This window comes from Schistocerca nitens, chromosome 2 (assembly GCF_023898315.1).
Source record: "Schistocerca nitens isolate TAMUIC-IGC-003100 chromosome 2, iqSchNite1.1, whole genome shotgun sequence".
NCBI classification, from domain to species: domain Eukaryota; kingdom Metazoa; phylum Arthropoda; class Insecta; order Orthoptera; family Acrididae; genus Schistocerca; species Schistocerca nitens.
The window spans coordinates 220151648-220173537 of record NC_064615.1 but is presented as its reverse complement, the minus strand read 5'-3'; the positions used below and the strand labels follow the sequence as shown (position 1 = coordinate 220173537).

Genomic DNA, 21890 nt, shown 5'->3' with positions numbered 1-21890 from the left:
TTTTTTAAAAAATAAGGAAGTTCCCGCGCCGCAATCTGTAGTAGGAGCTTGGGTAGCCTTGAGAGCTAAAGAAACACTGGAAGCAGCAGAGATGAAATTCCCAAAAAGACAAGGTTCAATAGAAATCCTTGCATAATGATCGTGATATTGAATCTAATAGACGAAATGAGAGGGGAAGAAAGCAGGCGAAAGAATATAATGCCTAAAAGTGAGACTGACAGGTGCCAACAGAAAACTAAGGAATGGCTAGACGAGAAATGCAACACTAGTACCGTGCATGGCTGTGTGAAAGATAAGATTGAGATAGGAGCTATGGTACTCCGAGAAGAATTTGAGGGGGTTCTGGAAGACCTAACGAGACGAACACAGGAAGTACCATAGCCCGATTTCCCAAAATTTCGCTCAGTGGAAGATGGGCCAACATAAGAGAACATTTGTCTCGAATTAAAACATACTCGACCGTTTCTAAAAAACCGAAGGTCAAAGTTTTCGAGGTATTTTCCAGGTACTTCATGTGTCTTTTACAGCGCGATATCCTCGAACGAAATGGTGGCACAGTGATTACCGTTGCGGCTTCTTAATTTTGCACCCCTTGTTCGAACCCGATAATTACTTTTGTTTGTCAGTTATATATCCATGTCGGTAGAAGACAACTACACAAATGTTGATGTAAGTCGCCTACAAATCGTATGTTAGATGAATGAATTTTAGGAAGATATATTAAAATTGTTTAAAACTGTTTTCGGTGAAATTCCTGTAGTGTACCTTGATTCATAATCAACTCGAAGTGACAGTTTTCGGAAAAAGGATCCGTTACGCATGGTTTGCCGAGAAATTATTGCCAACGCGCGCGCAATCTCTACCAATGTTAACGACTTTTCTTTCGCGCGTGAGATTCACGTAGAAGTATGTTACTCTCGCTAGCTTGCCTTCGAGTCATGATCCTGGTGTTCAGAATGTCTGTCATTCGAATGTTTATACGATCGGTATGATCCAAGGGAATGCACCAAATCTTCCCGAAGAACAAACATATGAATAATGTAGGAGAAATGATAACAGACTGAAATATCAGAATACGAGCATTTGAAGATACCATACAGACATATATTACGTAATAAATGTAGGACACTTATTGTGAAGCCCAGTTGTAATTTCACAATGAACAAAACGCCCTTGTGTCCCCTAATTTGGTTAAGAAACATTCGTGTAATAACCTACGGACATGGGTAGATAAATCAAAACAATAAAATAAATAAAAAGGATGATCGAGTTTTGAACATGGGGCGCAAAATTAATAAGGCGTTGAAATAGGCACGTAAAATAGTTTGAAAATACCTCGAAAACTTTGACCTTCTTTCTTCAGAACCAGTCGAGTATCTGCGGATAAGCCGAGACACGTGTTCGCTTATTTTGACTTCTCTTCCACTTAACGAATTTTCTGGGATGTAAGGTGATGGCTTGTGCCGTGTTCTGCTCGTAAGCCAAACAAGGCTCCCGATCTAGATGACGTTCCCTCAGAATTAGAGATTCTTGGGAGAAAGAATCATGACAGAACTATTCCACCCTGTACGCAAGATATATCAGACGCGAAATACCCTGAAAATTTATAACAATTTAATATTACCTTTCCAAAGAAGACAGGTGATGACGTGTGAATAGTAACAAACCACTTATTTACAAAGGACTGGAGAAGCAGCTAGATGCCGACGTCGGTAAAGGTCATTGTGAATGCAGTAAAAATGTGTGAATACACGAGTTGTCTTAGCACAGAAACTGAAAACACAAACCTACGAGTTTAACCGTTTTTTGTTTACGGAAACATTGTGATAACGTTGACTTGAATACACTCTAAATTTCTGAAGATGGCAGAGGTAAAATACATGGAGCCAACGGTTGTTTACAACTTGCATGGAAACCGGACGGCCTAAAGAAATGAAAGGGAAGCAGCAGTTGAGAAGGGAGTACGATACCATTGTAGACTCTGCCAAATGTTATTTAATCTGCACATTGAGGAAGCAGGAGAAAAACAATAAGGTATTTGGATACGGAATTAAAATACGAGCAGATGAATTGTGCTGTTTACCGATTACACTGTAATTCTGACGGATATGGCAAATACCTTGCAAGAGCAGTTGAACGGAATGGATAGTGTCTTGAAAAGACGTTATAAGATGAACGTCAACAAAAGTAGAATAATAATAACGGAAATAAATTGAATCAGGTGATGCTGATGTAATTAGATTAGAAAATGATACACCGTAGGTAATAGATGAGTTTGCTCTTTGGGCAGCAAAATAACTGACGAAAGCAGAAGTAGAGGATAAAAAATGCAGACTTGTAATAGAATCATTTTACGGAAGAAAAGCTGGCAATACCGAATATATGGTCAAGTGTTGGGAAGTGTTTTCTGAAGCTGTTCTTAGTGTAGTCTTATATTGGGGCGAAATGTGGACGATAAGAGATAAGACAGAAGGAGATGCGACGCTTTTGAAATATGGTGCTACATAAGAATGCTGATTAGGTGGGTAGACCGTGATAACTAACGTAGATTTACCGGATAGAGGTGGGTAAACTAAAGAAATGGATAAATTGGATAGATCACATACTGACGAATGTGGTTATGTGTGAATAGCTAGAGCTAACAATTGTAGATGGAAATCAAACGTCGACTACAGTGAGTAGATTCAAATTTATTTCGGTTGCTGTAGTTAGGGAGAGACGATGAGAACTGCAGAGGAGCCGGAGCTCATGCAACTTACGAAAGCAGGAATAGCTTAACGTTTTTTGCGATTGTGTATTTTTTTTTGTACGTAGTACTTGACAACAGGTGATGCTTCTTCGTGATACAGCTAATTTCGACGCACAGAGCTGAAGAAGCCTCAGGATGAACTGTATGTAAAAGCTACGGGCGACTTGCCAGCCAATGTACGTTGCGCGATAAAGTTAAGGGCACGCAGAAGTGTGAACGCAATGCAGTAGACAGAATTAAGAAGCACCCACCCACGGAACCTTTTTGCCAGGCCTGAAAAATCAAGCCAGCAGCGAGATCTAAGCTTGAGGATATTTAGGGGTAATATGAACTACTTTACTTTCTTGCACTCGTGCAGATAAAACTGTACGGCGAGACCTCTATGTCAAAGAGCTGTGCGAGGGTCTGCCGGCTCTCAAAACAATCTTCGAGATCCGCGGTAGGCCCGTACATCGTCCGCTGTTTCTAGAAATCAGGCCAACAATGTGTGCAAAATGTGAAGATATCGAGGCAGTGCGGAGCGGTCTTTACGTTCCGATTTATTGCGCGGCACCTAACAGCGCCGGCCGGTTGTCAAAACAATGCGACGGAGAGGGGGAGGGGAGAAATGGAGGGGGAGGGAAGCACTGCCAGTGGCAGGGGGCCCGCGAGAAGTCGCGGAGCAAAGTGGAGCGCCGCGACGTCGTGCCGTGTCGGCCTGAGCGCCGGTATTTTAAGCCTCGCCTTCCGCTTTAAATGCGCCGGCCTGCCGGCGGCTCACGCGACGACCGAGGACGCGAGGTATCGATATCGCGCTGGTCGATCCAGCAGGTGGACGGGGGAAGTTCACATGTAGTACCTCTTACTGAGAGGAGAGCTTACAAGTTCCAGTGTAAGCTTCTAGACACCGGGGGATAAATAGCGAAAATGTCATAAGCATCCTTCTCCTCTTTTTCTTCGTCATACTGGGTCATCTTTGGACCACGCTATTTCAGCTGCTGTTTTCCTACGCTACCCCTTCCTCATCTCAGTCCGCGTCGCCACTTTTTACACTGAAGCGCCAAGCAAACTGGTATAGGCATGCGTATTCACATACAGGGATATGTAAACAGGCAGAATACGGCGCTGCGGTCGGCAACGCCTATGTAAGGCAAGTGTCTGGCGCAGTTGTTACAGCGGTTACTGCTGGTACAATAGCAGGTTACCAAGATTTAAGTGAGTTTGAATGCGCTGTTACAGCCAGCGCACGAGCGATGGGACACACCAACTCCGAGGTAGCGATGAAGTGGGGATTTTCCCGTACGAACATTTCACAAGTGTACAGAGAATATCAGGAGTACAGTAAAACATTAAATCTCCGGCATCAATGCTGCCGGAAAATGATCCAGCAAGAACGGGACCAACGACGACTGAAGAGAGTCGTTCGGCGTGACAGAAGTACAACTCTTCCGAAAATTTCTGCAGATTTCAATGCTGGGCAATCAACAAGCGGCAGCGTGCGAACCACTCAGCGAAACATCATCGATATGGGCTTTCGGAGCCGATGACTGCTCGACACAAAGCTTTACGCCTCGCCTGGGCCGGTCAACACCGACATTGGACAGTTTATGACTGGAAACATGTTGCCTGATCAGACGAGTCTCGTTTAAAATTGAATCGAGCGGATAGGCGTGTACGGGTATGGAGACAACCTCATGAATCCATGAACCGTGCATGTCAGTAGGGGACTCTTCAGGCTGGTCGATGGTCTGTAATGGTGTGGGGCGTGTGTTGTTGGAGTGATATCGGAGCCTGGTACGTTTAGATACGACTGACAGGAGACACGGATGTTAACATCCTGTCCATCTGCATCCTGACAATTCCAGCAGGACAATTCGACACCCCCAAACGTCCAGAACTGCTACGGAGCGGGTCCAGGAACACACTTCTGAGTTCATACACAACCGCTGGCCACCGAAGTCCCCAGGCATGAACATCATTGAGCATATCTGGGATGCCTTGCAACGTGCTGTTCAGAAGAGATCTCCACTCCTTCGTACCTTTACGGATTTATGGACAGTCCTGCAGGGTTTATGGTGTCAATTTTCTCAGCATTACTTCAGACATTAGTGGAGTACATGCCACGTCGTGTTGTGGCACTTCTGCGTGCTCGCGGGGGTCCTACACCACGTTAGGCAGGTGTATCTGCTTCTATGGCTCTTCAGTGTAGTTTCGGCTGCTCTTGGAAAGTATAGTGCTCCGAGTTTCTTCGTGAGCGACATGCATCCATTTCTACACGTGTATGGAGTGTCGAGTAAGCTGTAGCGAAAACTGGGTAATATGTAGAAGAACCAAGAGGGAATAATAAGAATGTAAAACCAAGAACGAAGTGCCATTATGGCACCTTCCATGACCACCAGCGGCGTACGTCGGCCCCACATAATGCCACCCCAAAACAGCTGGTAACCACCTCCTTGCTGCACTCGCTCGATAGTGTGTCTACGGCGTTCAGCCTGACCGGGTTGCCTCCAAACACGTCTCCGATGATTGCCTGGTTGAAGGCCTGACCGGGTTGCCTCCAAACACGTCTCCGATGATTGCCTGGTTGAAGGCATATGCAACACTGATCGGTGAAGAGAACGCGATGCCAATCCTGAGCGGCCCATTCAGCATGTTGTTGGGCCCACCTGTACCGTGCTGCATAGTGTCGTGGTTGCAAATTGCGCACAGTGTGACTCATAACACGACGAAAAGCATTGTTCAACATGGTGGCATTGCTGTTAGGCTTCCTCCAAGTCATCCACTGCAGTAGTAGCCCTTGGGCAGCCTGAGCGAGGCATGTCACCGACAGTTCCTGTCTCTCTGTATCTCATCTCCGAACAACATCGCTTTGGTTCATTCCGAGGCGCCTGGACACTTCCCTTGTTGAGAGCCGTTCCTGGCACAAAGTAACAATGCGGACGCGATCGAACAGCGGTGTTGACCGTCTAGACATGGCTGAACTACAGACAACACGAGCCGTGTACCACCACCTTACTGGTGGAATGACCGGAACTCATCGGCTGTAAAATGTAAATAGTACGTAACATGATAAAATAAATTTCTACTGTTGTGCAACAACGATTTATCTTGGCATTAACTAGCATTACTTTCTTCTTGCAGACACTTTTGGTTGGTTGAGATGCTGTTTCCATTTTCCCGATCAGTGAAGCAAAGGCTTCTTAGAGATATTTGTCTCTGTGCACTCTCCTAGATATTTGAACTAAGATTTTTTTTAGCTTTCCTTTGTGTGTATATTACTTTCTTTCTATCAGGATGCACTTTTTCGCGATAAAACTACGATTGACTAATTCAACGCGTTGTATCTGATGATTAACTGAAACATGTCGTTATAAATGGAAATATGTTTAATGATTTAGCCGTGCTCTTAGCGAAAATTCTAAGTGACCACAGACTCAGTTAAGTAGTTAACTGCCATTATTAGTAAATTTCTGGAAGATTTGTTGGCATAGGATTACAATTATAGGAAGCACCGCACAGCTACAATATTAATGTGCATATGTTACCGATCTGGAGGTTGTTCCAGGTCGGGCACCGAGACTTCTGTCGGCCGCTCGTCCCCATTCATCTCCACCCCCGCCTGCACGACCCCTCCCTATCGCTACCTCCTTCCAGCTACGACAGCTTCTCAGCTTTCAGCACTGCTTGAAGGCCGTGAGGGTATTGCTGGGATGGCCGGAGTGGCCCAAAATTTATTTATTTCTTCGACTCCAGCAGACTATACAGCGGCTTCCGTCCTACAAACACAGGACTACGTAGCCGCTCTCGGCCTTTATCCATGTTACTAGTACAGTAGCGCAGCTCTTTTTTAACTACGGAAATGTAGTGCATTTACGCGTTGACGATAGAAAGTGCCTTGTCTGCTTAATTTGTACCAGTGTAGACGGAGCGGAACCGTAGGTGCACTAAAAGCAATCTTAATCTAATATGCTAGACTTTTGTAAACAGTTGGTAACTATTGTCACTACAATTTTAGTAAGTGGGCGTAAAGATTTATGTGATACTTTCGCGTTCACAAAAGACATAACTTCTTGTCTGAACTGACGCATTTGGGCAGGAGGAAGTAACCGCAAAGTTGACAGAACTAATCGAGAATGACTTTCTGCGAGATGAACGTTTAGAGACGCGCCCTTTACAGAAATTACAAAATTGTAAAATAGTGGGCTATTACTTTTTGGATATTAACATAAAATAACCTATAGAAAGATAAAATACGCAATGAAGTGAATGTAACCAAAACCTCTATAAGCAGGAAATTAAAAAAATACTTTATTCATAAAGAATTTCTATGATCAGGGGGATCCCTGAAGTTCGCTAAGAATTTTAAATAAAGTGACATTTTCTTACTGGAATAATTAAAAAAAGTAAAACATCATTTAAGTATACATTTTTGGAAGAGAAACAATTTGGACTACGAAACTATGGAACCAAGGTTAGGAAAGATTTATAAACTGAACATTCTGAAAGACGAAGATTCTGAATACGAATAATTTTTGAAATATTAATTTTCCAGAGGAAGTATAACATCTGTTTCGAAGATAATGGCTTTCAAATAAATGTCAGTCTTAAAAAGAACGGGTCGTTTACAGCTACAGTAAACTGATATTTCTTTAAAAAAGTGCTTCGATATGAACCAAATATACTGTTATCAGCTATGGGAAAATTACGCAGTGAGTAACGAAATTTAGTAAAATACTGTTTGAATAGGAAGTTAGTTATGTCACTATTTTATACACAGCACTGAGGAAAGGAATCAGCAAAGGGAAAAAATATTGGTATCACGAGTAATACGAGAGCGTGAAGATAATCCAACAACGCTCTGACAATGTTTGTTAAAGTAAAAAATGCCCAGTTGCACCGTGCCTGGCGTCCACCTCAGTGTATGCTTCTCCCTTTAACTGCCTGGGTAGGTGTGTTCACTTGTCAGAGACAAAAGTGAATGCCTAGTACCTCCAACAGGACCAGGCCTAGTAAACCACAGCGGTGTTCAATCCTGCGAATTGATGACAGCTATGCCTCTTTATCCTTAATTTTCAGCATCACTGCTTAACCCCGCGTCAAACAGAAATGAAATCTCCAACTACGCCGCTAATATTTCTCAGTTTAAAAGAATCGCTGCTCTGACCGATTCGCACTGCAAACAACCGCGGCGAAAAAAGGCTGCCGACAGCGGTTTATTTTCCCCGGCCGCGGCTGACAAGTGATTCCCCTCGCTGGCAACACTGAGGGAGCCCCGCCCCGCAGCCAGGCCGCAGGAGCCTGTATGGTACCCGGGCGCTCTCCGCCTTGGCTGCGGTGGCCGCCTGCGGCTTTTTACCGACACGCGGCCAAGCCGGCACAGGTGTTTGTGTGCGTCCTGCGCTATGCGGGAACAACCGACTGCCAGCCAGCGTTAAACGTGTTCGCGGGCGCGATAATGAACACGCCTCTGGCAGCGGACACCTCTCTGTTGCACTTCTTGGCACCCCGACACAGACTCTACGAATAAATGATTTTTTTCGCGTGTCAGATTAAATGTTTGTTTACTTCATTAACCCGCAGAAAGGAAAGGGGGCGTTTCAGTGTGTATTTAGCGCAGTGCTAATACAAGAAGCCTGCTTTCTACCGGTTATTTGCGGTTTGAAGTACGTTCGTCCATTGAATCCCACCACTGGTGTGTCATTCTAAAAGTGGGATGGTGTCACAAGAAGAAATGTAATTGTTGGGGGAAAATAGAGATACTAGACCTGAAAATAACACCACTGATATAAGGCAAGTACCTTGGAGAGTTGAATCTCACAGCTACATCAAGCTCATTAGAGATACGAAACGCCTTCTCATCAATTTACTGACTTTTATTATAATTGAACAACCTGACAAGAAAGTGAAACACCTATAGGGGAAAAAAGAAACGGAATGAAACTTCCATGAGAGGAGAGGATATGTGATGATTATTCAGTGACTGCAGGATGGAGTCAAATACACACAGAACTTGGCAGTATGAGTGTGGCTGTACGCCAGTTAACGCGATGAAAATGATATAAAATAACTTCGCAAATACACCAAAACTGACGTCGTACCGAAATGTGTTATTGTGAGAACTTCCAAAGATATAAATATTATCTTTTCTCAGAAAAATAAAGACTAATCAAGTAACATGATCTGCGAACGTAATTGCATTTTTTTTTTTTTGCGAAAAGATCTCTTCCCCTTTTTTTCTTTGTAGTGTTCAAAAATAGTTCAAATGGCTCTGAGCACTATGGGACTTAACTGCTGAGGTCATCAGTCCCCTAGATCTTAGAACTACTTAAACCTAACTAACCTAAGGACATGACACACATCCATGCCCGAGGCAGGATTCGAACCTGCGACCGTAGCGCTTTGTAGTGTAAGAAGTCCTTTCGTGACGAAGCACGAAAACGTGTAAGTTTCATGTAATATTTAGTCTAAATATAATCAGATATTACTGAAATGTGTTATCATTTTTTTTCTTTACCAGCTCCTATAATCATGAAGTGGTGAAATTAATTTCTTTGTGCAAATTTTGTAGGGGAAGATTGGTGCACAGATCAGCGCCACTATTCTAAACGATAACGGCCCAGAGTCGTAATACGTGTCTTAATATTCTCTAATTTTGACAAACAAAAATAAATGTAAATGTAGGAGATTTCTTTTGATTAGCGGTTCTTCCTTTGCAACAATAAAAGTAGTCAGTATTTCCAATATTGAATCATATTTGAGTAAATTGAGTTCAGCAAATTTTTTCGGTCCTCGCTTAACGAAATCACGAGAATCTCCGTAACCTTTCATTTCCACGAAAGTAAAAATAAATAACAAAAATCAGTTTTAATAATAAATACAGTCATATATCTGGAATTTTGTTAGCATATTGTACCACAAGTTTAAAGCCCTGAGATAGAAAAATAAGTCATATGCTTAAGCCATACGCATTACTTTGAGTTGCACATTGTGATTTGTGAGATTTTTTATTTATTTTTGTGATGTTACAATACAGAATCACCGGTCCTTTGCGGTCTAACTGTGTTGATGAGCAGTAAATTTATGCACGGTGTATCACTGCAATACACTATGGAGGTGTGGCGGTGGGACCCGTACCACCTTCCAACGGAGACAGTACTGTATCAGTCAGAAAAATTTAGCCCGACATGGGCAGGTAGGGTGGGAAAGTATTGGACGTAGAATGGGGGGCTAGTCCCGCCAAAGGATGCATCCGTGGTGGGCGTGCCAGGCCTATCGTTAGCCATGGTCGGAATCAGATTCCTCTAGGATGGTTAGGGGAACCGGATGTCGATGCCAGCGGCGTGGAAGTGTTGTCCCAACGTGGCGTAACCCATGGACAGTGTCCCGCAGGGCATCCACTTTCTCATAGAGCCGCCGCGCGTTGTTGCGCATGGTCGTCTTGAGGGGGACGATATCCGCTTCCTCGTGGAGAGACACAATTGTCGTTGAGTGGCGGGGCGTGCAGGCTCCACCTGAGAACCTTGTTCTGCAGGCGCTGCAACGTTCGCATCCTGGTGGCACTAATCGTGGCCCATGCAGCGCAGTCATACGTGAGGGCCGGTAGATGCCCAGCTTGGTATGCAGGTTAACTTCCCTACTGCGGAAGGGTGGGTACAAGGCCCTGGTCAGCTTTTGCCCCTTATTGGCGACATAATCCGCATGACAGTGGAAGAGCCACTTGTGGTCCATCTGGACCCCGAGGTGGGTGGTTGTCGGGAACCAGGACACCTGCACGCCTGCAATCTAAATATTGCGGCGGAGGACCGTGCGCCGTTTGGCCAAACGTATGTATGATGTGGTTTAACCAATACATAAAGAACCACCACATGGGTCCATTTATCATTAAAACGAACATCCAGTAACTTTGATGCATGCACTGATTCCGATGGGAAGGATGTCATCGAGACGTTGCAGCCTCTCCTGAGGCAACCTAGTCCACAACTGTTTCAACTGGACCTTGATATACTGCACACAGGCACTTTGACAAAGTTGACATCCGAGCTGGTCCCACAGCTATATCGAGGACAGATTGGGGGAGTGGTGGGGGAGATCTTGCTGGTCATGCGGAGTGCGTCGACATCGTGCAGACAGTTCACAGGGACACGAACCGTGTCTGCACGAGCTCTGTCCTGTTGGAAGACGCAAGATGTCAGTAGCGTACTGTTGTGCCGTCACTACCAGCGCTGACCTCAAATCATATCTGACGGCTCCCAACACAATGTCGCCAGAAGTAATAAGGCTGTGCCTCTCAAGTACACTGCAAGAACGGCTCCTCTTCCCAGGTGGCCGTGGTTAGAAAGGGTGGTGCACAAACGTGATTCATCGCTGGTAGCAATGCGACGCCATTCAAGAGCATTCCGTGCTCCCTGGTAATGTTACAAATATAAATGTAACCGTTTGTGCCGAGGTGTTGACGGAGCATGGGACAAAACATTCCCTTGAGCGGCTGCTGCTTGTCTCCTATCAGTGGTGCGGGATTACACACAATGTACCAGGGACACTTACTTGCCGGCCGCTGTGGCCGAGCGGTTCTAGACGCTTCAGTCCGGAACCGCGCTGCTACTACGGTCGCAGGCTCGAATCCTGCCTCGGGCATGGATGTGTGTTATGTCCTTAGGTAGTTCTAAGTTCTGGAGAAATGGTGACCTCAGATGTGAAGTCCCATAGTGCTCTGAACAATTTGAACCATTTTGAACACTTTTAGTTGTTCTCCGCACCCATGTTATTCGCCTGATCTTACGCCTTCAGATCATCACTTCTTTCTATCTAACAACCTCCAAGGAACTTCCGGATGAAAATGCGCTCCAAACATGGCTCGACGAATTATTCGTCTCGAAAAAGCGCGATTTCTAAATTCGCGGATCCGGAATGTTACCCCAGTGTTCGTTTTGTTTTGATTTAGGGAGCAAAAAACAACTAGGGCCATAAGCGCCGATGTCAAAACTGATAGAACACGAAGGCAAAAATAGGAGTTAAAAACGACTACATGTCAATCCCAATCGACGGAAGACAAGAGAGCTAAAAACAGGGACGTAGGCCCTCGCCATATTGCTACGACGGATAAAAAATAAAACGCAGTCGACAGCTCGCGCGACGTTCGCTAAAACGGCATATAACGCAGACGGCAAACACAAACGGGAACGTAAGCGGTTAAAAAAAATGGGTATTCCGTCAGGAAATGACCCCGGCAAAAATGGGTATTCCGTCAGGAAATGACCCCGGCGTTGGCATTATTGTAAATAGTGAAAGAGAATACATTACCGATGACTTTACGTCTCTTATGTGTATCGATTGTGGTGTGTATCTGTTTTGTTTATTACGGTACATCGCTACGAACTTACCACCGACCCGGTATTTGCAACGGAGGAGCGCCACAATGACGTTCTTTAAAAAGTTTTAATTCATTTATCAGATCAAGGTTTCCACTAACTCCCGTCAATTTAATTAAATTGCTTTTTTCACGGCACAGCGTTAGACCGTTTCTACGAAATGGTAAATATCGATCAGTAAGGAAACAACCAACAGACGACTGTGCGTTTTACTGCCTCGAAGTTGGAACCAAATCGTTGCAGAACTTACGCATGTCTCCCGCCTTGCCAATCAACAGAATTTCTCGTTATTTCATGGACGTAACTCTTAGTTCCTTTCAGAAACCGACTTCTGACGACACTGCACGTTACACAGTGTAATACAGGAGTCTGGTGCAGAATCTGCTACTTGCTGCCTAAAATATCTGGGAGCCTTTTGTAACTTTGTTATTTTTTCTCTTTTCAACGACGAGTTAATGGAAGCTACTATCAACAAGTATTTTTTCAACTGAGCCAGTGGCGGTATTAGCGGCCCGAGTGCTGGTTCTCGCTCCTCAACAGGTCGGTTGCCCGGGGGCCAGCGGAAGCGATTCTCCACGCTGTTTGGAGTTGTTCCATTCGCTGGAGATACAGGCATGTGTGTCACGATGAAACGGGCTGGCCCCAACGGCGGGTATTTCGGGACGGCCTCAGAAACAAACTGCTGAGCGCAGAGTCCTTGCCGCCAGCCAAGGTTAGCCCCAGGGGGCAATAACACTCTCAGGGGTAGGTCGAAACCGTCGCACCGCGATACCGCGTCACCAAGCCGGGAGAATGTAAGCTCGCGGGTCTTCAAGCATTTACTGTACGAGCACCCCTCACTCTTTCAGGCGAGAAACAGAAACAGGTTAATGGCGGGGCGGGGCAGGAAGGAAGGAAGGAAGGACACACACACACACACACACACACACACACACACACACACACACACACACACAGAGAGAGAGAGAGAGAGAGAGAGAGAGAGAGAGAGAGAGAGAGAGAGAGACGAACTGACGGTAACGCAACATAAGTGGGCAATTAATGGGGAATCTCTACTCAGAACTGTGTGTGTCCTGATATAGTAATGAGTTCTACGGTTTGCAGACGCCACAATTTAACTGAGTGTACTTCACCCAAGATGAGACGTTTCAAACTAGTTGCTATGGACTGTTAATAGATTTCTTTAAAGATCTTTGGTATCATCAATAGCAGAAAAACGACCAACTTTGCGCCTGGAGCACAGTCCTATACCAACAATAACGGTGCACGTGGGTGGAGTGAGGGGGTTAGAACGGCGAAGATGAAACTTAAGAGTTCAGTGTTCAGTGGGTGGTACTACGGAAGGATGTTAAAACTTTAGTGTATGGAAAAGTACGAAATGAGAAGCTTGTGGAAGAAAAAGTAAGCAAATTAGTCTCTGGAAGCCTTTCAGCGGAGGTGTGTGTGTGTGTGTGTGTGTGTGTGTGTGTGTGTGTGTAATGAGCGCAGGTATCCGAAAGGGGGGAGAGGTAACTTCATCCCCCCTCCTTCCCCCCCCTCTCTCTCTCTCTCTCTCTCTCTCTCTCTCTCTCTCTCTCTCTCTCTCTCTGTCTGTGTGTGTGTGTGGGAATATGCAGTTCACAATTTTTAGTGATCACTGTATTCTCAAACACCATGGATAACAACCAATTCTTGGGATATAATAAGCGTCTTGCGTAACCTATAAAATTTAGCTCTTGTAGTCTGACACGTCTCGAAACTGGCCAATTCATTTACATAAAAAATGGAAACTTTTGAGTCTTGCATCCCTCAGAACAAATTTCTTCTGCGGATGTCCATGGTAGTGGGACTGATTCCAAATGTCCGTGAAGTCGAATCTTTGCAGCTGGAAGGGCCAATGGAGAGGAAACGTTCATGCAAAAACAATGGTCATGGCATGTATAGAGGAGACTGTAAAGGACGTTGCGAGTAGTAATCGTACAGTCAACGGAACGATTAGCAAAGCGGAAAAACAAATGTAGCAAACTGAGGCAAATGCTGATAGTTACAAAATACACTCCTACACTCCCGCTGAACCTTTTCTCAAGTAGCACTGTTACTTGTAAACGACCAAGTGAAAGAAGAATTTCTCATTAACCGAATAAAGTGACCATACTACAACAGTTTCCAATATAGGTCCGACTCAACTGCACTATAATTAGAAAATCGTCAGACAAGGTGGATCCGGTGAGAATATGAAGCTGTTAAGTTTCACGACGTTAATATTAAAAATTAAGTATGCTCGAAATGATAGCGTAAGTACAATGTGCTACATGCTACAGTGTTAGCCCCAATTTATCAAGCGAAACTGGTAGGCTCTGAACGAGGCGTTCACCTCATGGTTGGAGAAACGCTTCGGAACTGCGTAACTTGTGGTAAGTCCCCATGGCACCAAACTGCTGAGGTCATCGGTCCCTAGGTTTACACAGTACTTTAACTTACCCGAAGGACAACACACACACACACACACACACACACACACACACACACACACACACACACACACACACACCTCCGACGGAGGGAGCCGCGCGAATCGTGGCAAGGCGCCTAAGACCATGCAGCTGAAGAAAAGCTAAATCTAATTAGGCACACCAACGGAGATGAAAAAAAATATGCACTAAGAATCAACCTACAATCTTTCGAAAGTGCCTTTCCGTGTAAAATAGCAAGTCTGAGCACAGTATTTGATACCCACCATTTTCTCATAGGACGAGCGAGCAATATAAAGAATACATGCAGCCTGCGCGTAGGAAATTTGGATGGTTACTGTGTATGAGAAAGATAAGCATGAAGCCAAATCAGAAAAATGCGGAGTACTGATGAAAACCCGTACTTAGTTGACTTCCCCCCCTCCCCCTGTTTATGAAGAGCATAGAGAGAATTAAATTAATGCACTGGTACCATAAGACTTAGAGTGGGTTGTAGCGATATGCTCATAGCAGGCCCTCTATTAAATATTTTGACATTCCGTAGATAAACGGTGTTTCAAAATACACAAGGAAAAATAAAAATTAAAGAATTTTCTTTTTAAATTTGGGGTTAAGAAATATCAGATGAAGGCAACTTTCGGTATAGAAGGGAGAATTGCAGTAAAGGAGAATGTGGAAAGATATGTAAGAAATATATCTAGTAATTACTAAAATGGAATGAGTTAGGTACGTTGGTCACATAGTGACGATAGACGACGGAAGTCTCTCAAAATGAATTTTGAAGTACATTTACAAGAGTTAAAAAGGCGAACAGTAGACCCTAGGTATAAAGACAACGCAAAAATGGTTATAAAAGAAGTGGTACGAAGCTGAAGGGCCAATAGGATTTAACTGTTGTCGACGAGGTGGTCATTAGTGACAAAGCTAAAGGTCAGATAGGAGGACTGAGAAGGAAACTGACAGTTTTCAAAGGAACCGTTCGTGCATTTGCCTTTAGCATTTCAGGGAAAACCACAGACTTACAAAAAACTGGGATAAAATGCCGAAGCTTTTGAGAAGTAAGAAAAGGACCGGCTGCTAGACAAAGAAAATAACAAAAGGGAAAAAATGAAAGGCTATTGGAAAGGAGGAAAGGAAGCAAAGGGCCAAAATGAATGGACTGTATTATTCTGCGTGGTCTCTAAATGGGGAACGCGAAAAAGAATGTTTTAATCATCTCCACGCAACTGTACGACGCATACACTGAATAGCAAAATTTTATTTAAGACGGGAATCATTGTCGAACTACCAGGAAACCATTAAAATGTGGGAGAATTTTTTTGGAATTTACTGCAGTGAGAATAAAATTGTTTTGGACGGAAGATCGCGTCGCACTGAAATTTAAACCACTATCAAGACCGACGTTTCGACCATTTATCTATCGGTCGTCTTCAATGCGACTGAACTGCAAAGACCACCGAAACGTATAGATTATAATAGTGATTTTCGTTTCAAACTGACACGCCCTAATGCCCAAAATGATTTTATTCAAATTGATACTAACCGTGGTAGCATTCGTACTTGCTACGTACGGTACGTTTAACTCGTTTTGCACCACATATATTTTGCATCAAGACTGACAGAAGGGAAGGCACGAAATGTGTAACTGGGGCGGGGATTAGGAATGGAGGCATTCCACATCCACGTTGCTGACTGGTGAGTATGAGAGACGTTTCGGAGGGCGCAGGCGACGGCATTATCAGCAGGAAGTGTTACCTGGGAGGCCGCCAGCGGCGGCGGCGCGGCTACATCCCGCGGGCGGGCCCGAGCGAGGCGCACTGCCCCAGCAGCACCAGGCCCGCTGCCAGCAGCGCCCACTGCGCATGCGCCGGGCGGCCGCCAATCTGTGCGTGACTCGGCAGCGGTCACCCGCCGCAAGTGGCAGTCACGATCCACGCGCACCCTGTCGCCAAATCATTGGCACGCCCCAGTTAGCGGAGGTGGTACGGCGCTACCGGAACGGACTGACAGCCAGAGTCGTTGATCGCAGTGAGATGGAAAAGACCGTGCCGTTTTGCTAACGTGAGGCCGTTTTTAAATTCGGCACCGGTATCGATAACTTTTATTGGCTGCAATTGCGACTAATTGTCATTATCTAGCGTATATAACAGGTGTTCAAGCGTGCAATAATAATACTACATGGGATGAATCCCATATTACGTCGCTATTATTTTACATGTCTGGTTTGTTTCATTAACTTAAAACGTCGTCAGCGTCATACGGAAGTGTCGTCTACAGGAATTTTTTTCGCGTGTCCATGAAATAAACTACCTCCCATAGTATCATAAACTAATGTGCATCGTACACCTTAATGTAAAAAGGTAAGCTAAACAACCAAAATGAATTTTCATACCATCACTTACAGGAAACAACAACCAATGTAACAATCATACGCCCATGATTAAAACATCCGCTACAGTCTGACTGTATTGGCTGAAGACTTTAACACTACCAGCTTTCAGGTACTCAGCAGCATCTTCACATGTAAATGTAAGTACGAAGGGCGTTTAATAACGCAAAACTTATTTCTCAGTCAATTTCGCTTGGAAAAAATGCAGAATTTGTTATGGGACAAATTGGAATATTCCCGTTTCAGCCCCTGTAGTTTCATGAAGTTCCAAATAGTAGCGGTCCTTTACGTAGCCTTCAAAATTGCGTCTGTAACGGAGGTCCGTTCCAAGCAGACAGCTGTCATTGAGTTCCTTTTGGTGGAAAACCAGAGCATCGTAGATCGGTGCTTTAAGAACGCCTGTTAAGACCTGTGAACAAAAGCACGGTAAGCCGTTGTCAGCATCGCAACGAGGTCGCGCAAACCTGTCCCATCTCCCGCATTCGGCCGGCCGCACACAGATGACTTCTGCAATGTTGGAACGTGCGGACACTCTCGCTCACACAGGCCCTTCCATTAAGGTGGCGTAAGGTGGTCGCACTGAACAGAAATTATGTTGAAAAATAGGGTTTTGCAGCTAAAACAGTCAGGAATTGAAACATGGTACTTAGGGAAAGGCTGGTTATGGTGTGGACGGGGCCTTACTCAGTTACCGTTGGTTGCTCAGTTATTGTTTTTAAATTCCGTACACTTTATTTGGAACCAATTGCAAATAAGGTTGACAATAAGGAACAATTATCAAATTTGACTGTTAAGGCACAATGTCTAAATAAAAAAAAATCTTAAGTTCCACTCACAGCTGAGGGCCGAATAGTAATAACTCAAAAGTAAAATATTAAACAAAAACAATCATCACAATCTAATCAACCATGAGAGAAGTGGGCCTTAGACAGTGCTCCAAGGATCGGCCTGGGAAAGTCGGTCAACTTCGTAACTGATGAGACAGGCGGCCAAGAGTTGTATTCACTTAACGGGATGGCAACTCAAACTAGTGATACTTTAAACGCAGACTAACACACTTGCAAAATCTACCTAACGTCTGATAACCAATACACTGATGGAATAACCCAGGCGAGGCAGACCCGACATCTTCAGAACCCGGTGTTTAGAACATCCAAAAGTAGTAGGAACCACTATGAACGAAGCAGTCCAACAGAAACAACATATCCGAACCACAATCAAGGAGGCTGTCAAACTATATGCCTTATCGGAGAGCAGCAGCAAGGCAAGGAAAGGTACACTGAAAAAACACCAACGCAAACCTCCAGGGCAGGTAACTGCGGTGTTAGCAGCCACTAGGCAGAAAAATACCCCTGGTTGAACTTCACCAATAATAACACAAGGAATTCAATGATTAATAATAAGAGGCGGAGAACAGCTAACTAATTTCGCCAAAAAAACGGTTCAAATGGCTCTGAGCACTATGGGACTTAACTTCTGAGGTCATCAATCCCCTAGAACTTAGAACTACTTAAACCTAACTAACCTAAGGACATCACACAACACCCAGCCATCACGAGGCAGAGAAAATCCCTGACCCCGCCGGGAATCGAACCCGGGAACCCGGGCGTGGGAAGCGAGAACGCTACCGCACGACCACGAGATGCGGGCTAATTTCGCCAACTCCAAACACTCCACTCGTTGCTCTTTGTCTCAGCGACCCTGCGAGCACGAACGTGCGAAGAAACGGCTTGATCTCAAAATGGTGGAGGTTTCACTACTGGGTTAATGTTCACTCAACTCAAACGTCCTGGGTCCGGTAGACAACGAGGTTGTGGCCCTCGCAATTACAGCCCCTCGACCCGGCAGTGCCTGCGTGCCGCCAGCAGTCCCAGCATGACCTCGCGCAGCCGTAACACGGCTCAGGAATAATATGGTATATTGGAATTCTGAACAAAAAATAAATTTTAAGAAAGATGTGTTGCGTTTTTTATATAACTCTCCTTGTAGTACGTCGAAGCGACCATGTCAAAGCGAACTTACAAGGCAACACATCTACCGTACGTCGGTCATCAGACTGAATACCCAAACGTGCCCGCACCACAAGCACTTTTCTACTATGATGTCAGCCACCCGTATCCAGTGTCGGTGAGAGGACAGTGATTGAAAGGACCATCCGACCACATGTTTATGCTGCGCTCTCATTGCTCAGTTCTATTTCTGTTGGTAGACGGGACGCAATGGCGGTCTGTGCGAGTATTTGTTGCATGTTATTTGCGTGCTGCCTTCCAATGACAGCGCTGCATAAACACTTCGTCGCATGGTCCTTTCACACGCCGCTCCCTCGCCGTCACTTCCAGGCGACAACATGGGTAACTTAGAAGATCTCCTCGGTGTAGTGAAGCAGCTTAATAAAGGCAAGGGCTCCTGCGCAAATCGTAAACCGATCAGGTTCCTTTCAGGGTATGGTGATACAATAGCTCCATAATTAGCGATCATATACAACTGCTCTCTTCGAAAGATCCGTATCGAAAGACAGGAAAGTTGCAAAAGTCATACCAATACGTAAGAAAGAAAATAAGAGCAATCCGCTGAATTACACACCCGGATCACTAACGTCGATTTCCAGTACGATTTTGGTGCATATTCTGCGTTGGAACATCATCAATTACCTCGGAAAAAAAAAAAAGATTTTCACAAATAGCACAGGTTCAGAATATCGTTCTAATGAAACAAAACTAGCTCGCTAGCTCTTTATTCGCACCAAGTAATGAGTGCTATCGAAAGGGAATGTCCGACTGATTTCACATTGTTCGATTTCCCAAAGGTTTTTGACACCATTCCTCACAAGCGACTCCTAATTGAATTGCGTGCCTACGGAGTATCGTCTCAATTGTGTGATTGGATTTGAATTCCTGTCAGAAAGTTTACAGTTCTTAATAACTGACGGAAAGTCTGTAAAACAGCGGCAGTATCTGGCGTTCACGAAGGAAGTGTTATATGCCATCTCTTGCTTCGGATCTACATAAACGATTTAGGAGACAATCTGAGCAGCTCCCTTAGACTGTCGATGGTGCTGTCATTTATCGCCTTGTAAAGTCATCAAATGATCAAAACGAACTGCAAAACTATTTAGACAGGGTCTTTATAGTGCAAAAGTGGCAACTGATTCTAAATAATGAAAACAGTGAAGTCAACCACACCGTTACTAAAAAAAATTCATTAAACTTCAGTTACACGAGCAATCACACAAATCTGAAGGCTGTAAATTCAGCTAAGTACTGAGGGATTACAATTACGATTAAATTAAGTAGGAATGATCATATAGGTCTAATGTCGTGGATAAAGCAAACTGAAGACTGCGACTTATTGGTAGAACACTTAAAAAGTGCAAGAGGTCTTCTAGAGAGAGTGCTTTTGCACCACGCTTGTCCGCCTCTTCTCGAGTGATGCTGTGCGGAGTGGGATCCGTATCAGATGGGACTGACGGAGGAAACTGAAAAAAGTTCTGACAAGGGAACCTCCCCATCGCACCCCCCTCAGATTTAGTTATAAGTTGGCACAGTGGATAGGCCTTGAAAAACTGAACACAGATCAATCGAGAAAATAGGAAGAAGTTGTGTGGAACTATGAAAAAAATAAGCAAAATATACAAACTGAGTAGTCCATGCACAATAAAGGCAACATCTAGGAAAGCGTAAGCAAAGGAGCGCCGTGGTCCCATGGTTAGCGTGAGCAGCTGCGGAACGAGAGGTCCTTGGTTCAAGTCTTCCCTCGGGTGAAAAGTTTAATTTTTTATTTTCAGTTTACGTGACAAACTTTTACGTTTTCATCACTTTTTTGGGAGCGATTATCACATCCACAAGAAAACCTAAATCGGGCTAGGTAGAAGAATCCTTTTACCCATTCGCCAAGTGTACAAATTAGGTGGGTCGACAACATATTCCTGTCATGTGACGCACATGCCGTCCCCAGTGGCGTATAGAATAGATCAGACGTGTTTTCATGTGAGGAATCGGTTGACCTATGACCTTGCGATCAAATGTCTTCGGTTCCCATTGGAGAGGCACGTCCTTTCGTCTACTAATCGCACGGTTTTGCAGTGCGGTCGCAAAACATAGACACTAAACTTATTACAGTGAACAGAGACGTCAATGAACGAACGGACAGATCATAACTTTGCGAAAATAAAGAAAGTAAAATTTTCACTCGAGGGAAGACTTGAACCAAGGACCCCTCGATCCGCAGCTACTCACGCTAACCATGGGACCACGGCGCTCCTTTGCTCACTGTATCCTATATGTTGCTTATCTTACACATGGACTACTCAGTTTGTATATTTTGCTTTTTTTTTCATAGTTTCACACAACTTCTTCCTGTTTTCTCGATTGATCTGTGTTCAGTTTTTCAAGGCCTATCCACTGTGCCAACTTATAACTAAATCTGAGGGGGGTGCGATGGGGAGGTTCCCTTGTGAGAAAGGGCTGCTCGTTTTGTACTCTTGCGAAATAGGAGACAGTCTTTCACGGATATGATACATGAATTGGGATGGCAGTGATTAAAACAAAGACTTTTTCGTTGCGGCAGGATTTTCTCGCGAAATTTCAATCACCAACTTTGTCCTCCGATTGCGGAAATATTCTGTTGGCGCCCACCAACTTAGGAAGGAATGATGATTATAATAAAGTGGGAGATATCAGAGCTCCCACAGAAAGATTTAAGCGCTTGTTTTTCCTACGCGCCATTCGAGAGTGGAACGGTAGAGAAATAGGTTTAAGGTTGTTCGATGAACCCTCTGCCAATCACTTAATTACCAATCGCAGAGTAATCCTATAGATGTGGGGTAAGATTTCTTTACGTCAGTGAGATTGACAGATGCTTGTAGTGCGGGCACATTTGGGTATTCAATCTGATGAGCCATGTGCGACAGGGGTTAAGTTAGCTCTAACATGGACGGTTCGACACATCATACACCC

At 44.5% G+C, this 21890-nt stretch overlaps 1 protein-coding gene across 2 annotated transcripts in view; it reads right to left on the bottom strand.

Annotated features, from left to right (window-relative positions):
- Positions 1-21890, bottom strand: part of LOC126235934 (protein rhomboid) — a 331404-nt gene that overhangs the window by 167074 nt on the left and 142440 nt on the right. Inside the window, exon 1 of one of the 2 annotated variants that reach the window (XM_049944897.1) lies at positions 16302-16353. The exons of the other annotated variant lie outside the window; for it this stretch is intronic. The gene's annotated coding sequence lies outside the window, so the exon portion shown is untranslated. Of the gene's footprint in view, positions 1-16301; positions 16354-21890 lie in introns of those variants that run through there. 2 annotated transcript variants of the gene reach the window in all.